Raw genomic sequence first — 21,392 nt, 5'->3', positions numbered from 1 at the left:
CCTCTTATGCTCCACTTTTTCTCCACTTTTTTCTCCACTTTTTCTCCTCTTATGCTCCACTTTTTCTCCACTTTTTCTCCACTTTTTCTCCTCTTATGCTCCACTTTTTCTCCACTTTTTCTCCTCTTATGCTCCACTTTTTCTCCACTTTTTCTCCACTTTTTCTCCACTTTTTCTCTACTTTTTTCTCCACTTTTTCTCCACTTTTTCTCCTCTTATGCTCCACTTTTTCTCCACTTTTTCTCCACTTTTTCTCCACTTTTTCTCCTCTTATGCTCCACTTTTTCTCCACTTTTTCTCCTCTTATGCTCCACTTTTTCTCCACTTTTTCTCCACTTTTTCTCCACTTTTTCTCCTCTTATGCTCCACTTTTTCTCCACTTTTCCTCCTTTTATGCTCCACTTTTTCTCCACTTTTTCTCCACTTTTTTCTCCACTTTTTTCTCCACTTTTTCTCCACTTTTTCTCCACTTTTTCTCCACTTTTTCTCCTCTTATGCTCCACTTTTTCTCCACTTTTTCTCCACTTTTTCTCCTCTTATGCTCCACTTTTTCTCCACTTTTTCTCCTTTTATGCTCCACTTTTTCTCCACTTTTTCTCCTCTTAATCTCCACTTTTTCTCCACTTTTTCTCCACTTTTTCTCCACTTTTTCTCCACTTTTTCTCCTCTTATGCTCCACTTTTTCTCCACTTTTTCTCCTCTTAATCTCCACTTTTTCTCCTCTTATGCTCCACTTTTTCTCCACTTTTTCTCCACTTTTTCTCCACTTTTTTCTCCACTTTTTCTCCACTTTTTCTCCTCTTATGCTCCACTTTTTCTCCACTTTTTCTCCTCTTATGCTCCACTTTTTCTCCACTTTTTCTCCACTTTTTCTCCTCTTATGCTCTACTTTTTCTCCACTTTTTCTCCTCTTACGCTCCACTTTTTCTCCACTTTTTCTCCACTTTTTCTCCACTTTTTCTCCTCTTATGCTCCACTTTTTCTCCACTTTTTCTCCTCTTATGCTCCACTTTTTCTCCACTTTTTCTCCACTTTTTTCTCCACTTTTTCTCCACTTTTTTCTCCACTTTTTCTCCACTTTTTCTCCACTTTTTCTCCTCTTATGCTCCACTTTTTCTCCACTTTTTCTCCACTTTTTCTCCACTTTTTCTCCTCTTATGCTCCACTTTTTCTCCACTTTTTCTCCTCTTAATCTCCACTTTTTCTCCTCTTATGCTCCACTTTTTCTCCACTTTTTCTCCTCTTAATCTCCACTTTTTCTCCTCTTATGCTCCACTTTTTCTCCACTTTTTCTCCTCTTATGCTCCACTTTTTCTCCACTTTTTCTCCTCTTAATCTCCACTTTTTCTCCACTTTTTCTCCACTTTTTCTCCACTTTTTCTCCTCTTATGCTCCACTTTTTCTCCACTTTTTCTCCACTTTTTCTCCACTTTTTTCTCCACTTTTTCTCCTCTTATGCTCCACTTTTTCTCCACTTTTTTCTCCACTTTTTCTCCACTTTTTCTCCTCTTATGCTCCACTTTTTCTCCACTTTTTCTCCACTTTTTCTCCACTTTTTTCTCCACTTTTTCTCCACTTTTTCTCCACTTTTTCTCCTCTTATGCTCCACTTTTTCTCCACTTTTTCTCCACTTTTTCTCCACTTTTTCTCCTCTTATGCTCCACTTTTTCTCCACTTTTTCTCCACTTTTTCTCCGTTCTTTTTCTTTGGTCAGTCTACCCATTAGCTCTGCCATGCATACTGTAGCTCTACACCTACTGCACATGTTACTTTATGATTGACATCTCTTTCGTACCAGAGCTGTCTAAGCCTACTCTGACCCCATATTTGTCATTACTATATTGTCCTTGTACTGTATTATGACATTTGTATCATGTGTTTCATTTCTTGCTGTGTTGCAATTTTTTTGCTGCATCCCAATTGTACCTCTACATTGTTCGAGTTTATGTTATTGTTCTCTCACTCTTATGTGATACTGATTATTGTCATTTTTCATGATTACATGCAGATAAGTCCAATCTGACAAAGGCTCAGGCCGAAACGTCATTTGTAACTTGTTTTGGACAAAAACATATATGCTTATGAAAAAAAAAATTTCTTAATACGGACCAATGAAGAGTGATTTTGCATTACTATCCATTGTGACTTACTGACTTAGTCTGGGAGATATAGAGTGCCGAGGTTACTCACTAATTTTATCTATTATTACCTCTGAGCACCTATATACCAGTGAGCAGAGCTTCCTCTACAGTAGTTCTCCTGATTAGGCATGCCCTTACCTCATGAGCAGGGCATTGCAGCTTTGGTAGCAACCATTACGACATGGACTCTGCTGCTGTGGACCCGGGGAGAGTGAGTGCAGATTCATTGCACCCACACTCCTCACATGAAGGGTCCGCACTCCTAGAAAATGGGGGATACGTTCCCTGAGTGTCTCCCCCCCATATTCTAGACGGTCCAGAGTCGTCGTGGGACCCCTTTATTTTTTTTCTTACAATAAATTGGTGAAAGAGGAAATGTTTTGGGGACTGTTTTTTCAAATAAATTTCTTTTGTCGATTTTTTGTTTTTGTTAGTACTGACAGTTTATGATGTTGGGTATCTAATAGACGCCATGACATCACAAACTGCTGGGCTTGATCTCAGGTGACTTTACAGCTAGTGTCAACCCGATTTATTACCCCGTTTGCCACTGCACCAGGGCACAGGATGAGCTGGGGTGAAGCGCCAGGATTGGCGCATCTAGTGGATGCGCCACGTCTGGGGTGCCTGCGGCCTGCTATTTTTAGGCTGTGAAGGCCCAATAACTATGGACCTTCCCACCCTGAGAATACCAGACCACAGCTGTCCGCTTTACCTTGGCTGGTGATCCAATTTGGGGGGGACCCTACTTTTATTGTGTAATTATTAATATTTATAAAATAATTATAAAAAAGAGCCTGAGGGGACCTCCACATTGGATCCCCAACCACGGTAAAGCTGCCAGCTGTGGTTTTCAGGCTACAGCCGTCTGCTTTACCCTAGCTGGCTATCAAAAATTACCCAACGTAATTTTTTTTTTTTAACTATTTTGCAGGCAGATGGGGGTGGCAACCCATAGCTGTCTGCTTTATCTGCGCTGAGAATCAAAAATACCGCGGAGCGCTACGTCATTTTTTTAAAGATTTATTTTTACAGCACTGTGATGTCCAGCAATCAAAATACAGGGAAGCCCATTTTATTTTTAGTTATTTAAATAAATACTTAAAAAAAATATATATGGGCTCCCGCTGCATTTTTTGTATTGCTAGCTAAGGGTAATCCAAGCAGCTACTGGCTGCTAACCCCCACTGCTTGGTGTTACCTTCACTGGCAATGGAAAATCCAGGGAAGCATTTTTTATTTTTTTTGCCAAAAAACTACAAAAAAAGGACGTGAGCTTCGCCATATTTTTGTATGCTAGCCAGGTATAGCAGGCAGGTGCTGGAAGAGTTGGATACAGCGCCAGAAGATGGCGCTTCTATGAAAATGCCATTTTCTGAGGTGGCTGCAGACTGCAATTCGCAGCAGTGGGGCCCAGAAAGCTCAGGCCAACCGGTGGTGCGGATTCCAATCCCCAGCTGCCTAGTTGTACCTGGCTGGACACAAAAATGGGGCAAAGCCTACGTCATTTGTTTTCTAATTATTTCATGAAATTCATGAAATAATAAAAAAAGGGCTTCCCTTTATTTTTGGTTCCCAGCCGGGTACAAATAGGCAACTGGGGGTTGGGGGCAGCCGTACCTGCCTGCTGTACCTGGCTAGCATACAAAAATATGGCGAAGCCCACATAATTTTTTCAGGGGGCAAAAAACTTCTGCATACAGTCCTGGATGGAGTATGCTGAGCCTTGTAGTTCTGCAGCTGCTGTCTGTCTGTATGGAGAAGAGCAGACAGCAGCTGCAGAACTACAAGGCTCAGCATACTCCATCCAGGACTGTATGCAGAAGTTTTTTGCCCACCAAAAAAATGACGTGGGCTTCGCCATATTTTTGTATGCTAGCCAGGTACAGCTGGCAGCCACGGGCTGCCTCCAACCCCCAGTTGCCTATTTGTACCCGGCTGGGAACCAAAAATATAGGGAAGCCCGTTTTTTTTAATTATTTCACTTATTTCATGAAATAATTAAAAAACAAATGACGTGGGCTTCGCCCTATTTTTGTGTCCAGCCGGGTACAACTAGGCAGCTGGGGATTGGAATCCGCAGCACAGGTTAGCCCGAGGTTTGTGGGCACCTCTGCTGCGGATTTCAGTCCGCAGCCGTCCCAGAAAATGGCACTCTCATAGAAGCGCCATCATCTGGCGCTGTATCCAACTCTTCCAACAGCCCTGGAGCCGGGTGGCTTGTTGGGTAATCATGAGTTAATACTGGCTTTGTTTTACCAGCCAGTATTAAGCCAGAGATTCTTAATGTCAGGCACGTTTGACCCGGCCATTAAGAATCTCCAATAAAGGGTTAAAAAAAAGACACCACACAGAGAAAAAATACTTTAATAGAAATAAATACACAGACACATTAGAGACTCCATCTTTATTACCCCCTGTCAGCCCTCCACGATCCTGCTCTTCTGTCTTCTTTCTTTCTAGTGTAGTAGTAGTGACGATTGTAGTGAGGAAGGATGAGATTCACCAGCTCATCACTTGGGGCTGGGGAACCTCATCCTCACTACAATGCTCACTAAAATCGGGAAGCAGCGTACAGCCTTCACTCTGTGAGTGATCAGTGCTGGCTGCTAGCGGTAACGCTGACAGACGCGTTACCATAGCAACGGTGCTCTCGGAGCCGCGGTTAGCGGTGACGTCACCGCTAACTGCGTTGCTATGGCAACGGTGATCTCCGTTAATGACCGGCTGTGTCAGCCGGTCCCTAACGGAACGGGGAGTCGACCGTGTGCTACAGCATGTCGCCGGTACACGGCGATACACATATGTGCACCGTGTACCGGAGAGATGCACTCGCAGGTCCTACATGACGTGTCATAGTCATGTGACCAGTCTGTAGCCAATGAGATAATAGCCACGTGACTGGTCACATGGCTATTTTGACGTCACGATAGGTCCTGCTTCTCTGCTGGCAGTGCAGGTCACCGGGAGGATTCAGCGATCATCGGATGGAATAGCGGCAGGAGACAGAGTGCAGAAGGGATCGCGAGGACCGGTAAGTGTTATGGCAATGTTTATTAACTGTTTGTGTACATTTATAATGCATTTTTATGTGTTTGTGATTGCCTCCCATTATAGCCTATACGTTCGAGTTCGGTTCGTCGAACGTTCGACGAACCGAACTCGAACGGGACCCCCGTTCGTCGAGCCGACCTCGAGCCGAACCGGGACCGGTTCGCTCATCTCTATCCATTACCAACAGAGCTACGAATTTGTTTTTTTTCCCCTGGCGGGCAAATCTCGTCTCTAATTGCCATTACTTTGCAGAATTTCAAAGGTTTCATAGTGTAGTGGTCATCACGTCTGCTTCACACGCAGAAAGTCCTGTGTTCAATCCACAGTAAAACAAATCTGTTCTTGGTGTTGAAATAATACTCAATTAAACTACAATATATGAAGTTCTTGGCTTTGTTGCCGAATAACTGGATGTTTTAGCTTCCATTACCAACAGAGCTATGAATTTGTTTTTTTTCCCCTGGCGGTCAAAACTCGTCACTAATTGCCATTACTTTGCAGAATTTCAAAGGTTTCATAGTGTAGTGGTCATCACGTCTGCTTCACACGCAGAAGGTCCTGGGTTCAATCCCCAGTGAAACCAATCTGTTTTTGGTGTTGAAGTAATTTCCTATCGACTTGTAATATGTGAAATTCTTGGTTTCGTTGCCAAATGACAATACATTTTGGCTTCCATCACAAAGAGAACTACGATTTTGGGTTTCTTTTTTATTGACCATTTTAGCAGAAAACATAATCCCATACTATAAAAATCCTATTTGTTTCAAAATATATAGTTCCCATAAATACAAAAGCAAAAGACCAAACTATGGAGAAAAAAGTAACACATTCAATATAAACTTCAATTTAAGCAAAATCCCTTTGTAGGAATAAAACTGGTAAAATATGTAATAATAATTGTAAATGTTTCATTAACAAAAAATACTTTCCTTTAGCAATAAAAAGGCCCCGTCAGTCACAATTCTTCTCTGCTAGCCAATACACAGTAACTTTTCGTCAGGTTTCATAGTGTAGTGGTCATCACGTCTGCTTAGCATGCAGAAAGTCCTGGGTTCAATCCCCAGTGAAACCAATCTGTTCTTAGTGTTGAAATATTACGCTATCCAACTACAATATATGAAATTCTCGGCATTGTTGCCGAATGACGGTATGTTTTGGCTTCCATCACAAACAGAACTACAAATTATTTTTTTTTTTTCCCCTGGCGGTCAAAACTCGTCTCTAAATGCCATTACTTTGCAGGATTTCACAGGTTTCATAGTGTAGTGGTCATCACGTCTACTTCACACGCAGAAGGTCCTGGGTTCAATCCCCCGTAGAAACAAGCCGTTTTCGCTGTTGAAGTAATTTGCTATCAACCTGTATTATATGAAATTCTTGGTTTTGTTGCCAACTGATAATATATTTTGGCTTCCCTCACCAAGAGAACTACGATTTTGGGTTTCTTTTTTATTGACCATTTTAGCAGAAAACATAATCCCATATTATAAAAATCCTGTTTGTTTCAAAATATATAGTTCCTTTAAATACAAAAGCAAACAACTAAACTATGTGGAAAAAGTAACACATTCAATGTAAACTTCCTTTTAAGCAAAATCCCTTTGTAGGAATAAAACTGGTAAAATATGTAATACAAATTGTAAATGTTTCATTAACCAAAAATACTTTCCTTCAGCATTAAAAAGGCCCCGTCAGTCACAATTCTGCTCTGCTAGCCAATACACAGTAACTTGCAATCAGGTTTCATAGAGTAGTGGTCATCACGTCTGCTTAACACGCAGAAGGTCCTGCGTTCAATCCCCAGTAAAACCAATCTGTTCATGGCGTTGAAATAATACTCAATTAAACTACAATATATGAAGTTCTTGGCTTTGTTGCCGAATGATGGTATGTTTTGGCTTCCATCACCAACAGAGCTAAGAATTTGTTTTTTTTTTTCCCTGGCGTTCAAAACTCGTCTCTAATTGCCATTACTTTGCAGGCTTTCAAAGGTTTCATAGTGTAGTGGAAATCACGTCTGCTTTACACGCAGAAGGTCCTGGGTTCAATCCCCAGTGAAATCCATGTGTTCTTGGTGTTGAAATAATCCCCTATCAACCTGCAGTATATAAAGTTCTTGGCTTTGTTGCCGAATAACGGGATGTTTTAGCTTCCATCATCAACAGAGCTACAAATTTGTTTTTTTTCCCCTGGCGGTCAAAACTCGTCTCTAATTGCCATTACTTTGCAGGATTTTAAAGGTTTCATAGTGTAGTGGTTATCACGTCTGCTTCACACGCAGAAGGTCCTGGGTTCAATCCCCAGTAAAACAAATCTGTTTTTTGTGTTGAAGTAATTTCCTATTGACTTGTAATATGTGAAATTCTTGGTTTCGTTGCCAAATGACAGTACATTTTGGCTTCCATCACAAAGAGAACTACGATTTTGGGTTTCTTTTTTATTGACCATTTTAGCAGAAAACCTAATCCCATATTTTAAAAATCCTATTTGTTTCAAAATATATAGTTCCCATAAATACAAAAGCAAAAGACCAAACTATGGAGAAAAAAGTAACACATTCAATATAAACTTCAATTTAAGCAAAATCCCTTTGTAGGAATAAAACTGGTAAAATATGTAATAATAATTGTAAATGTTTCATTAACCAAAAATACTTTCCTTCAACAATAAAAAGGCCCCGTCAGTCACAATTCTGCTCTGCTAGCCAATACACAGTAACTTTTCGTCAGGTTTCATAGTGTAGTGGTCATCACGTCTGCTTAACACGGAGAAGGTCCTGGGTTCAATCCCCAGTGAAATCAATCTGTTTTTAGTGTTGAAATAATACGCTATCCAACTACAATATATGAAGTTCTCGGCATTGTTGCCGAATGACGGTATGTTTTGGCTTCCATCACAAACAGAACTACAAATTATTTTTTTTTTTTTCCCCTGGCGGTCAAAACTCGTCTCTAAATGCCATTACTTTGCAGGATTTCACAGGTTTCATAGTGGAGTGGTCATCACGCCTACTTCACACGCAGAGGGTCCTGAATTCAATCCCCAGTAAAAACAAGCCGTTTTCGCTGTTGAAGTAATTTGCTATCAACCTGTAATATATGAAATTCTTGGTTTTGTTGCCAACTGATAATATATTTTGGCTTCCCTCACCAAGAGAACTACGATTTTGGGTTTCTTTTTTATTGACCATTTTAGCAGAAAACATAATCCATATTATAAAAATCCTGTTTGTTTCAAAATATATAGTTCCTTTAAATACAAAAGCAAACAACTAAACTATGTGGAAAAAAGTAACACATTCAATGTAAACTTCCTTTTAAGCAAAATCCTTTTGTAGGAATAAAACTGGTAAAATATGTAATAAAAATTGTAAATGTTTCATTAACCAAAAATACTTTCCTTCAGCAATAAAAAGGCCCCGTCAGTCACAATTCTGCTCTGCTAGCCAATACACAGTAACTTTCCATCAGGTTTCATAGAGTAGTGGTCATCACGTCTGCTTAAAACGCAGAAGGTCCTGCGTTCAATCCCCAGTAAAACCAATCTGTTTTTGGCGTTGAAGTAATTTCCTATCGACTTGTAATATGTGAAATTCTTGGTTTCGTTGCCAAATGACAATACATTTTGGCTTCCATCACAAAGAGAACTACGATTTTGGGTTTCTTTTTTTATTGACCATTTTAGCAGAAAAAATAATCCCATATTATAAAAATCCTGTTTGTTTCAAAATATATAGTTCCTTTAAATACAAAAGCAAAAGACCAAACTATGGAGAAAAAAGTAACACATTCAATGTAAACTTCAATTTAAGCAAAATCCCTTTGTAGGAATAAAACTAGTAAAATATATAATAAAAATTGTAAATTTTTCATTAACCAAAAATACTTTCCTTCAGCAATAAAAAGGCCCCGTCAGTCACAATTCTGCTCTGCTAGCCAATACACAGTAACTTTTCGTCAGGTTTCACAGTGTAGTTGTCATCACGTCTGCTTAACATGGAGAAGGTCCTGGGTTCATTCCCCAGTGAAACCAATCTGTTCTCAGTGTTGAAATAATACGCTATCCAACTACAATATATGAAGTTCTCGGCTTTGTTGCCGAATGATGGGATGTTTTGGCTTCCATCACAAACAGAACTACAAATTATTTTTTTTTTTTCCCCTGGCGGTCACAACTCGTCTCTAAATGCTATTACTTTGCAGGATTTCACAGCTTTCATAGTGGAGTGGTCATCACGTCTACTTCACACGCAGAAGGTCCTGGGTTCAATCCCCAGTAAAAACAAGCCGTTTTTGCTGTTGAAGTAATTTGGACGCAGTAGGTCCTGGGTTCAATCCCCAGTGAAACCAATCTGTTCTCAGTGTTGAAATAATACGCTATCCAACTACAATATATGAAGTTCTCGGCTTTGTTGCCGAATGATGGGATGTTTTGGCTTCCATCACAAACAGAACTACAAATTATTTTTTTTTTTTTTCCCCTGGCGGTCACAACTCGTCTCTAAATGCCATTACTATGCAGGGTTTCACAGCTTTCATAGTGGAGTGGTCATCACGTCTACTTCACACGCAGAAGGTCCTGGGTTCAATCCCCAGTAAAAACAAGCAGTTTTTGCTGTTGAAGTAATTTGCTATCAACCTGTAATATATGAAATTCTTTGTTTTGTTGCCAACTGATAATATATTTTGGCTTCCATCACCAAGAGAACTACGATTTTGGGTTTCTTTTTTATTGACCATTTTAGCAGAAAACATAATCCCATATTATAAAAATCCTGTTTGTTTCAAAATATATAGTTCCATTAAATACAAAAGCAAACGACTAAACTATGTAGAAAAAAGTAACAAATTCAATGTAAAATTCCATTTAAGCAAAATCCCTTTGTAGGAATAAAACTGGTAAAATATGTAATAACAACTGTAAATGTTTCATTAACCAAAAATACTTTCCTTCAGCAATAAAAAGGCCCCGTTAGTCACAATTCTGCTCTGCTAGCCAATACACAGTAACTTTCCATAAGGTTTCATAGAGTAGTGGTCATCACGTCTGTTTAACACGCAGAAAGTCCTGCGTTCAATCCCCAGTAAAACCAATCTGTTCTTGGTGTTGAAATAATACCCTATTAAACTACAATATATGAAGTTCTTGGCTTTGTTGCTGAATGATGGGATGTTTTGGCTTCCATCACCAACAGAGCAACGAATTTGTTTCTTTTTTCCCCTGGCGGTCAAAACTCGTCTCTAATTGCCATTAGTTTACTAGATTTCAAAGGTTTCATAGTGTAGTTTTTATCACGTCTGCTTCACACGCAGAAGGTCCTCGGTTCAATCCCCAGTAAAACCAATCTGTTCTTGGTGTTGAAATAATACCCAATTAAACTACACTATATGAAGTTCTTGGCTTTGTTGCCGAATGATGGGATGTTTTGGCTTCCATCACCAACAAAGCTACGAATTTGGGTATTTTTTTCCCTGGCGGTCAAAACTCGTCTCTAATTGCCATTACTTTGCAGGCTTTCAACGATTTTATAGTGTAGTGGAAATCACGTCTGCTTTACACGCAGAAGGCCCTGGGTTCAATCCCCAGTGAAACAAATGTGTTCTTGGTGTTGAAATAATATCCTATCAACCTGCAATCTATAAAGTTCTTGGCTTTGTTGCCGAATAACGGGATGTTTTAGCTTCCATCACCAACAGAGCTACGAATTTGTTTTTTTTCCCCTGGCGGTCAAAAGTCGTCTCTAATTGCTATTACTTTGCAGGATTTCAACGGTTTCATAGTGTAGTTTTCATCACGCCTGCTTCACACGCAGAAGGTCCTGGGTTCAATCCCCAGTAAAAACAAGCCGTTTTCGCTGTTGAATTAATATGCTATACACCTGTAATATATGAAATTCTTGGTTTTGTTGCCAACTGATAATATATTTTGGCTTCCATCACCAAAAGAACTACGATTTTGGGTTTCTTTTTTATTGACCATTTTAGCAGAAAACATAATCCCATATTATTAAAATCCTGTTTGTTTCAAAATATATAGTTCCTTTAAATACAAAAGCAAACGACTAAACTATGTAGAAAAAAGTAACACATTCAATGTGTAAACTTCCATTTAAGCAAAATCCCTTTGTAGGAATAAAACTGGTAAAATATGTAATAAAAATTGTAAATGTGTCATTAACCAAAAATACTTTCCTTCAGCAATAAAAAGGCCCGTCAGTCACAATTCTGCTCTGCTAGCCAATACACAGTAACTTTCCATCAGGTTTCATAGAGTAATGGTCATCACGCGTGCTTAACACGCAGAAGGTCCTGCGTTCAATCCCCAGTAAAATTAATCTGTTCTTGGTGCTGAAATAATACCCAATTAATCTACAATATATGAAGTTCTAGGCTGTGTTACCGAATGATGGGATGTTTTGGCTTCCATCACCAACAGAGCTACGAATTTGTTTTTTTTTCCCTGGCGGTCAAAACTCGTCTCTAATTGCCATTACTTTGCAGGATTTCAAAGGTTTCATAGTGTAGTGGTCATCACGTCTGCTTCACATGCAGAAGGTCCTGGGTTCAATCCCCAGTGAAACCCATGTGTTCATGGTGTTGTAATAATTCCATATCAACCTGCAATATATTAAGTTCTTGGCTTTGTTGCCGAATAATGGGATGTTTTAGCTTCCATCACCAACAGAGCTACGAATTTGTTTTTTTTCCACCTGGCGGTCAAAACTCGTCTCTAATTGCCATTACTTTGCGGGATTTCAAATGTTTCATAGTGTAGTGGTCATCACGTCTGCTTCACACGCAGAAGGTCCTGGGTTCAATCCCCTGTGAAACCAATCTGTTTTTGGTGTTGATGTAATTTCCTATTGACTTGTAATATGTGATATTCTTGGTTTCGTTGCCAAATGACAATACATTTTGGCTTCCATCACAAAGAGAACTTCGATTTTGGGTTTCTTTTTTATTGACCATTTTAGCAGAAAACATAATTCCATATTATAAAAATCCTATTTGTTTTAAAATTTATAGTTCCCATAAATACAAAAGCAAACGACTAAACTATGTAGAAAAAAGTAACACATTCAATGTAAACTTCAATTTAAGCAAAATCCCTTTGTAGGAATAAAACTGGTAAAATATATAATAAAAATTGTAAATGTTTCATTAACCAAAAATACTTTCCTTCAGCAATAAAAAGGCCCCATCAGTCACAATTCTGCTCTGCTAGCCAATACACAGTAACTTTCCATCAGGTTTCATAGTGTAGTGCTCATCACGTCTGCTTAACACGCAGAAGGTCCTAGGTTGAATCCCCAGGAAAACCAATCTGTTCATGGTGTTGAACTAAACCCTTAACAACCCGCAATATATGAAGTTCTTGGCTTTGTCGCCGAATGACGGGATGTTTTGGCTTCCATCACCAACAGAGCTACGAATTTGTTTTTTTTCCCCTGGCGGTGAAAACTCATCTCTAATTGCCATTACTTTGCAGGATTTCACAGCTTTCATAGTGGAGTGGTCATCACGTCTACTTCACACGCAGAAGATCCTGGGTTCAATCCCCAGTAAAAACAAGCTGTTTTCGCTGTTCAAGTAATTTGCTATCAACCTGTAATATATGAAATTCTTGGTTTTGTTGCCAACTGATAATATATTTTGGCTTCCATCACCAAGAGAACTACGATTTTGGGTTTCTTTTTTATTGACCATTTTAGCAGAAAACATAATCCCATATTATAAAAATCCTGTTTGTTTCAAAATATATAGTTCCTTTAAATACAAAAGCAAACGACTAAACTATGTAGAAAAAAGTAACACATTCATTGTAAACTTCCATTTAAGCAAAATCCCTTAGTAGGAATAAAACTGGTAAAATATGTAATAACAATTGTAAATGTTTCATTAACCAAAAATACTTTCCTTCAGCAATAAAAAGGCCCCGTCAGTCACAATTCTGCTCTGCTAGCCAATACACAGTAATTTTCCATCAGGTTTCAAAGAGTAGTGGTCATCATGTCTGCTTAACACGCAGAAGGTCCTGCGTTCAATCCCCAGTGAAACCAATCTGTTCTTGGTGTTGAAATAATACCCTATTAAACTACAATATATGAAGTTCTTGGCTTTGTTGCCGAATGATGGGATGTTTTGGCTTCCATCACCAACAGAGCTACGAATTTGTTTTTTTTTTTTTCCCTGGCGGTCAAAACTCGTCTCTAATTGCCATTACTTTGCAAGTTTTCAAAGGTTTCATAGTGTAGTGGAAATCACGTTTGCTTTACACGCAGAAGGCCCTGGGTTCAATCCCCAGTGAAACCCACGTGTTCTTGGTGTTGAAATAATATCCTATCAACCTGCAATCTATAAATTTCTTGGCTTTGTTGCCGAATAACGGGATGTTTTAGCTTTCATCACCAACAGAGCTACAAATTTGTGTTTTTTCCCCTGGCGGTCAAAACTCGTCTGTAATTGCCATTACTTTGCAGGATTTCAAAGGTTTCATAGTGTAGTTTTCATCACGTCTGCTTCACACGCAGAAGGTCACTGGGTTCAATCCCCATTAAAAAGAAGCCGTTTTCGCTGTTGAATTAATATGCTATACACCTGTAATATATGAAATTCTTTGTTTTGTTGCCAACTGATAATATATTTTGGCTTCCATCACCAAAAGAACTACGATTTTGGGTTTCTTTTTTATTGACCATTTTAGCAGAAAACATAATCCCATATTATAAAAATCCTGTTTGTTTCAAAATATATAGTTCCTTTAAATACAAAAGCAAACGACTAAACTATGTAGAAAAAAGTAACACATTCAATGTAAACTTCCATTTAAGCAAAATCCCTTTGTAGGAATAAAACTGGTAAAATATGTAATAAAAATTGTAAATGTTTCATTAACCAAAAATACTTTCCTTCAGCAATAAAAAGGCCCGTCAGTCACAATTCTGCTCTGACAGCCAATACCCAGTAACTTTCCATCAGGTTTCATAGAGTAGTGGTCATCACGTCTGCTTAACACGCAGAAGGTCCTGTGTTCAATCCCCAGTAAAACCAATCTGTTCTTGTTGTTGAAATAATACCTAATTAAACTACAATATATGAAGTTCTTGGCTTTGTTGTCGAGTGATGGGATGTTTTGGCTTCCATCACCAACAGAGCTACGAATTTGTTTCTTTTTTCCCCTGGCGGTCAAAACTCGTCTCTAATTGCCATTACTTTGCAGGATTTTAAAGGTTTCATAGTGTAGTTTTTATCACAACTGCTTCACACGCAGAAGGTCCTGGGTTCAATCCCCAGTGAAACCCATGTGTTCATGGTGTTGTAATAATTCCATATCAACCTGCAATATATAAAGTTCTTGGCTTTGTTGCCGAATAATGGGATGTTTTAGCTTCCATCACCAACAGAGCTACGAATTTGTTTTTTTTTCCACCTGGCGGTCAAAACTCGTCTCTAATTGCCATTACTTTGCAGGATTTCAAAGGTTTCATAGTGTAGTGGTCATCACGTCTGCTTCACACGCAGAAGGTCCTGGGTTCAATCCCCAGTGAAACCAATCTGTTTTTGGTGTTGATGTAATTTCCTATTGACTTGTAATATGTGAAATTCTTGGTTTCGTTGCCAAATGACAATACATTTTGGCTTCCATCACCAAGAGAACTTCGATTTTGGGTTTCTTTTTTATTGACCATTTTAGCAGAAAACATAATCCCATATTATAAAAATCCTATTTGTTTTAAAATATATAGTTCCCATAAATACAAAAGCAAACGACTAAACTATGTAGAAAAAAGTAACACATTCAATGTAAACTTCAAATTAAGCAAAATCCCTTTGTAGGAATAAAACTGGTAAAATATATAATAAAAATTGTAAATGTTTCATTAACCAAAAATACTTTCCTTCAGCAATAAAAAGGCCCCATCAGTCACAATTCTGCTCTGCTAGCCAATACACAGTAACTTTCCATCAGGTTTCATAGAGTAGTGCTCATCACGTCTGCTTAACATGCAGAAGGTCCTAGGTTGAATCCCCAGAAAAACCAATCTGTTCATGGTGTTGAAATAAAACCTTATCAACCCGCAATATATGAAGTTCTTGGCTTTGTCGCCGAATGACGGGATGTTTTGGCTTCCAAAACCAACAGAGCTACGAATTTGTTTTTTTTCCCCTGGCGGTGAAAACTCGTCTCTAATTGCCATTACTTTGCAGGATTTCACAGCTTTCATAGTGGAGTGGTCATCACGTCTACTTCACACGCAGAAGATTCTGGGTTCAATCCCCAGTAAAAACAAGCCGTTATCGCTGTTTAAGTAATTTGCTATCAACCTGTAATATTTGAAATTCTTGGTTTTGTTGCCAACTGATAATATATTTTGGCTTCCATCACCAAGAGAACTACGATTTTGGGTTTCTTTTTTATTGACCATTTTAGCAGAAAACATATTCCCATATTATAAAAATCCTGTTTGTTTCAAAATATATACTTCCTTTAAATACAAAAGCAAACGACTAAACTATGTAGAAAAAAGTAACACATTCAATGTAAACTTCCATTTAAGCAAAATCCCTTAGTAGGAATAAAACTGGTAAAATATGTAATAACAATTGTAAATGTTTCATTAACCAAAAATACTTTCCTTCAGCAATAAAAAGGCCCCGTCAGTCACAATTCTGCTCTGCTAGCCAATACACAGTAACTTTCCATAAGGTTTCATAGAGTAGTGGTCATCACATCTGTTTAACACGCAGAAAGTCCTGCGTTCAATACCCAGTAAAACCAATCTGTTCTTGGTGTTGAAATAATACCCAATTAAACTACAATATATGAAGTTCTTGGCTTTGTTGCTGAATGATGGGATGTTTTGGCTTCCATCACCAACAGAGCAACGAATTTGTTTCTTTTTTCCCCTGGCGGTCAAAACTCGTCTCTAATTGCCATTAGTTTGCTAGATTTCAATGGTTTCATAGTGTAGTTTTTATCACGTCTGCTTCACACGCAGAAGGTCCTGGGTTCAATCCCCAGTAAAACCAATCTGTTCTTGGTGTTGAAATAATACCCAATTAAACTACACTATATGAAGTTCTTGGCTTTGTTGCCGAATGATCGGATGTTTTGGCTTCCATCACCAACAAAGCTACGAATTTGTTTTTTTTTTTTTTCCCTGGCGGTCAAAACTCGTCTCTAATTGCCATTACTTTGCAGGCTTTCAAAGATTTTATAGTGTAGTGGAAATCACGTCTGCTTTACACGCAGAAGGCCCTGGGTTCAATCCCCAGTGAAACAAATGTGTTCTTGGTGTTGAAATAATATCCTATCAACCTGCAATCTATAAAGTTCTTGGCTTTGTTGCCGAATAACGGGATGTTTTAGCTTCCATCACCAACAGAGCTACGAATTTGTTTTTTTTCCCCTGGCGGTCAAAAGTCGTCTCTAATTGCCATTACATTGCAGGATTTCAAAGGTTTCATAGTGTAGTTTCATCACGTCTGCTTCACACGCAGAAGGTCCTGGGTTCAATCCCCAGTAAAAACAAGCTGTTTTCGCTGTTGAATTAATATGCTATATACCTTTAATATATGAAATTCTTTGTTTTGTTGCCAACTGATAATATATTTTGGGTTCCATCACCAAAAGAACTACGATTTTGGGTTTCTTTTTTATTGACCATTTTAGCAGAAAACATAATCCCATATTATAAAAATCCTGTTTGTTTCAAAATATATAGTTCCTTTAAATACAAAAGCAAACGACTAAACTATGTAGAAAAAAGTAACACATTCAATGTAAACTTCCATTTAAGCAAAATCCCTTTGTAGGAATAAAACTGGTAAAATATGTAATAAAAATTGTAAGGGTATGTGCGCACGTTGCTTTTTACCTGCTTTTTACCTGCTTTTTTGCTGCTTTTTCTTCTGCGCTGTTTAATGCCAAAATGGATGTGTTCTTCTATTCAAGCAAAGTCTATGGGAATTTGGGTTTCTTGTTCACACTATGTTGTTTAAAATGCTGCCTTTTTGTGGAAGAACTTTGGTCAAAAACTCAGCTTTGCAGTGCAAAACCCAAAAGGCAAAAACAATTGACATGTTGCTTCTTTGAAAAGCTGAGTTTTTGACCAAAGTTCTGCCTCAAAAAGGCAGCATTTTGAACAACATAGTGTGAACAAGAAACCCAAATTCCCATAGACTTTGCTTGAATAGAAGAACACATCCATTTTGGCATTAAACAGCGCAGAAGAAAAAGCAGCAAAAAAGCAGGTAAAAAGCAGGTAAAAAGCAACGTGCGCACATACCCTAAATGTGTCATTAACCAAAAATAGTTTCCTTCAGCAATAAAAAGGCCCGTCAGTCACAATTCTGCTCTGCTAGCCAATACACAGTAACTTTCCATCAGGTTTCATAGAGTAGTGGTCATCACGTCTGCTTAACACGCAGAAGGTCCTGCGTTCAATCCCCAGTAAAACCAATCTGTTCTTGGTGTTGAAATAATACCCAATTAAACTACAATATATGAAGTTCTTGGCTTTGTTGATGAATGGTGGGATGTTTTGGCTTCCATCACCAACAGAGCTACGAATTTGTTTCTTTTTTCCCCTGGCATTCAAAACTCGTCTCTAATTGCCATTACTTTGCAGGCTTTCAAAGGTTTTATAGTGTAACTTTTATCACGTCTGCTTCACACGCAGAAGGTCCTGGGTTCAATCCCCAGTGAAACCAATCTGTTTTGGTGTTGAAGTAATTTCCTATCGACTTGTAATATGTGAAATTCTTGGTTTCGTTGCCAAATGACAATACATTTTGGCTTCCATCACAAAGAGAACTACGATTATGGGTTTCTTTTTTATTGACCATTTTAGCAGAAAACATAATCCCATATTATAAAAATCCTATTTGTTTTAAAATATATAGTTCCCATAAATACAAAAGCAAACGACTAAACTATGTAGAAAAAATAACACATTCAATGTAAACATCAATTTAAGCAAAATCCTTTTGTAGGAATAAAACTGGTAAAATATGTAATAATAATTGTAAATGTTTCATTAACCAAAAATACTTTCCTTCAGCAATAAAAAGGCCCCGTCAGTCACAATTCTGCTCTGCTAGCCAATACACAGTAAATTTTCGGCAGGTTTCATAGTGTAGTGGTCATCCCGTCTGCTTAACACGCAGAAGGACCTGGGTTCTATCCCCAGTGAAACCAATCTGTTCTTACTGTTGAAATAGTACGCTATCCAACTACAATATATGAAGTTCTCGGCATTGTTGCCGAATGACGGGATGTTTTGGCTTCCATCACAAACAGAACTACAAATTATTATTTTTTTCCCCCTGGCGGTCAAAACTCGTCTCTAAATGCCATTACTTTGCAGGATTTCACAGGTTTCATAGTGGAGTGGTCATCACGTCTACTTCACACGCAGAAGGTCCTGGGTTCAATCCCCAGTAAAAACAAGCCGTTTCCGCTGTTGAAGTAATTTGCTATCAACCTGTAATATATGAAATTCTTGGTTTTGTTGCCAACTGATAATATATTTTGGCTTCCATCACCAAGAGAACTACGATTTTGGGTTTCTTTTTTATTGACCATTTTAGCAGAAAACATAATCCCATATTATAAAAATCCTGTTTGTTTCAAATATATAGTTTCTTTAAATACAAAAGCAAACGACTAAACTATGTAGAAAAAAGTAACACATTCAATGTAAACTTCCTTTTAAGCAAATTCCCTTTGTAGGAATAAAACTGGTAAAATATATAATAAAAATTATAAATGTTTCATTAACCAAAAATACTTTCCTTCAGCAATAAAAAGGCCCCGTCAGTCACAATTCTGCTCTGCTAGCCAATACACAGTAACTTTCCATCAGGTTTCATAGTGTAGTGGTCATCACGTCTGCTTAACACGCAGAAGGTCCTAGGTTGAATCCCCAGTAAAACCTATCTGTTCATGGTGTTGAAATAAAACCCTATCAACCTGCAGTATATGATGTTCTTGGCTTTGTTGCCGAATGACGGGATGTTTTAGCTTCCATCACCAACAGAGCTACAAATTTGTGTTTTTTTCCCCTGGCGGTCAAAACTTGTCTCTAATTGCCATTACTTTGCAGGATTTCAAAGGTTTCATAGTGTAGTGGTCATCACGTCTGCTTCACATGCAGAAGGTCCTGGGTTCAATCCCCAGTAAAAACAAGCCGTTATCGCTGTTGAAGTAATTTGCTATCAACCTGTAAGATATGAAATTCTTGGTTTTGTTGCCAACTGATAATATATTTTGGCTTCCATCACCAAGAGAACTACGATTTTGGGTTTCTTTTTTATTGACCATTTTAGCAGAAAACATAATCCCATATTATAAATATCCTGTTTGTTTCAAAATATATAGTTCCCATAAATACAAAAGCAAAAGACCAAACTATGGAGAAAAAATTAACACATTCAATATAAACCAAAATTTAAGCAAAATCCCTTTGTAGGAATAAAACTGGTAAAATAAGTAATAAAAATTGTAAATGTTTCATTAACCAAAAATACTTTCCTTCAGCAATAAAAAGGCCCCGTCAGTCACAATTCTGCTCTGCTAGCCAATACACAGTAAATTTTCGGCAGGTTTCATAGTGTAGTGGTCATCACGTCTGCTTAACACGCAGAAGGACCTGGGTTCAATCCCCAGTGAAACCAATCTGTTCTTACTGTTGAAATAGTACGCTATCCAACTACAATATATGAAGTTCTCGGCATTGTTGCCGAATGACGGGATGTTTTGGCTTCCATCACAAACAGAACTACAAATTATTATTTTTTTCCCCCTGGCGGTCAAAACTCGTCTCTAAATGCCATTACTTTGCAGGATTTCACAGGTTTCATAGTGGAGTGGTCATCACGTCTACTTCACACGCAGAAGGTCCTGGGTTCAATCCCCAGTAAAAACAAGCCGTTTCCGCTGTTGAAGTAATTTGCTATCAACCTGTAATATATGAAATTCTTGGTTTTGTTGCCAACTGATAATATATTTTGGCTTCCATCACCAAGAGAACTACGATTTTGGGTTTCTTTTTTATTGACCATTTTAGCAGAAAACATAATCCCATATTATAAAAATCCTGTTTGTTTCAAATATATAGTTTCTTTAAATACAAAAGCAAACGACTAAACTATGTAGAAAAAAGTAACACATTCAATGTAAACTTCCTTTTAAGCAAATTCCCTTTGTAGGAATAAAACTGGTAAAATATATAATAAAAATTATAAATGTTTCATTAACCAAAAATACTTTCCTTCAGCAATAAAAAGGCCCCGTCAGTCACAATTCTGCTCTGCTAGCCAATACACAGTAACTTTCCATCAGGTTTCATAGTGTAGTGCTATCAACCTGCCATATATGAAGTTCTTGGCTTTGTTGCCGAATGACAGGATGTTTTGGCTTCCATCACCAACAGAGCTACGAATTTGTTTTTTTTCCCCTGGCGGTGAAAACTCGTCTCTAATTGACATTACTTTGCAGGATTTCAAAGGTTTCATAGTGTAGAGGTCATCATGTCTGCTTCATACGCAGAAGGTTTTGGGTTCAACCCCAGTGAAACCAATCTATTTTTGGTGTTGAAGTATTTTCCTATCGACTTGTAATATATGAAATTCTTGGTTTCATTGCCAAATGACAATACATTTTGGCTTCCATCACCAAGAGAACTACGATTTAGGGTTTCTTTTTTATTGACCATTTTAGCAGAAAACATAATCCCATATTATAAAAATCCTATTAAACATACATTCCCCTTCTCAGATTTGCTATTTGGGATCTTGCAGGGGGCTTTGGATGAAGGAATTATAACAAAGAAGGTTTTTGATGGCCTCTTCGTTGCATCTCCCAAAATCCCCACTTTTTATCTCCTGCCCATGATCCACAAGAATCCCAAACACCCTCCGGGGCGCCCTATCGTATCCGGCATAGATGGCTTATGCGACCCTGTCTGTCGCTTTATCGACTATTATTTAAAACCTCTTGTGGAAACATTGCCATCTTATGTTAAGGATATGACGGACGTCCTGAATAGGGTCGACGGGATTTTTGTGGATTCTGATACCCTTCTTGTCACGTCGGACATAGAGTCACTTTATACCAATATTAACCATGATGATGGTCTGGAGGCAGTCCGCTTCTTTCTGAGCAATACCAACCGTGATGGCCATTTGTGTGAGC

The 21,392-nt window shown here is 38.2% G+C and overlaps 6 non-coding genes across 6 annotated transcripts; all 6 read left to right on the top strand.

Annotated features, from left to right (window-relative positions):
• The first annotated feature begins 5,705 nt into the window (after window positions 1–5,705).
• Window positions 5,706–5,778, top strand: TRNAV-CAC (transfer RNA valine (anticodon CAC)). Its single transcript has one exon. It is a non-coding gene; the product is annotated as a tRNA-Val (tRNA).
• A 416-nt stretch (window positions 5,779–6,194) lies between these two features.
• Window positions 6,195–6,267, top strand: TRNAA-AGC (transfer RNA alanine (anticodon AGC)). The gene has a single exon. It is a non-coding gene; the product is annotated as a tRNA-Ala (tRNA).
• Window positions 6,268–7,185: 918 nt separating this feature from the next.
• On the top strand, window positions 7,186–7,258 carry TRNAV-UAC (transfer RNA valine (anticodon UAC)). Its single transcript has one exon. It is a non-coding gene; the product is annotated as a tRNA-Val (tRNA).
• A 6,176-nt stretch (window positions 7,259–13,434) lies between these two features.
• TRNAV-UAC (transfer RNA valine (anticodon UAC)) lies at window positions 13,435–13,507 on the top strand. Its single transcript has one exon. It is a non-coding gene; the product is annotated as a tRNA-Val (tRNA).
• A 1,167-nt stretch (window positions 13,508–14,674) lies between these two features.
• Window positions 14,675–14,747, top strand: TRNAV-CAC (transfer RNA valine (anticodon CAC)). Its single transcript has one exon. It is a non-coding gene; the product is annotated as a tRNA-Val (tRNA).
• Window positions 14,748–19,800: 5,053 nt separating this feature from the next.
• TRNAV-AAC (transfer RNA valine (anticodon AAC)) lies at window positions 19,801–19,873 on the top strand. The gene has a single exon. It is a non-coding gene; the product is annotated as a tRNA-Val (tRNA).
• Window positions 19,874–21,392: the final 1,519 nt, after the last annotated feature.

The sequence above is a fragment of the Anomaloglossus baeobatrachus genome, chromosome 2, assembly GCF_048569485.1.
Source record: "Anomaloglossus baeobatrachus isolate aAnoBae1 chromosome 2, aAnoBae1.hap1, whole genome shotgun sequence".
NCBI classification, from domain to species: Eukaryota; Metazoa; Chordata; class Amphibia; order Anura; family Aromobatidae; genus Anomaloglossus; species Anomaloglossus baeobatrachus.
This window is presented reverse-complemented; position numbering and strand designations above follow the sequence as displayed.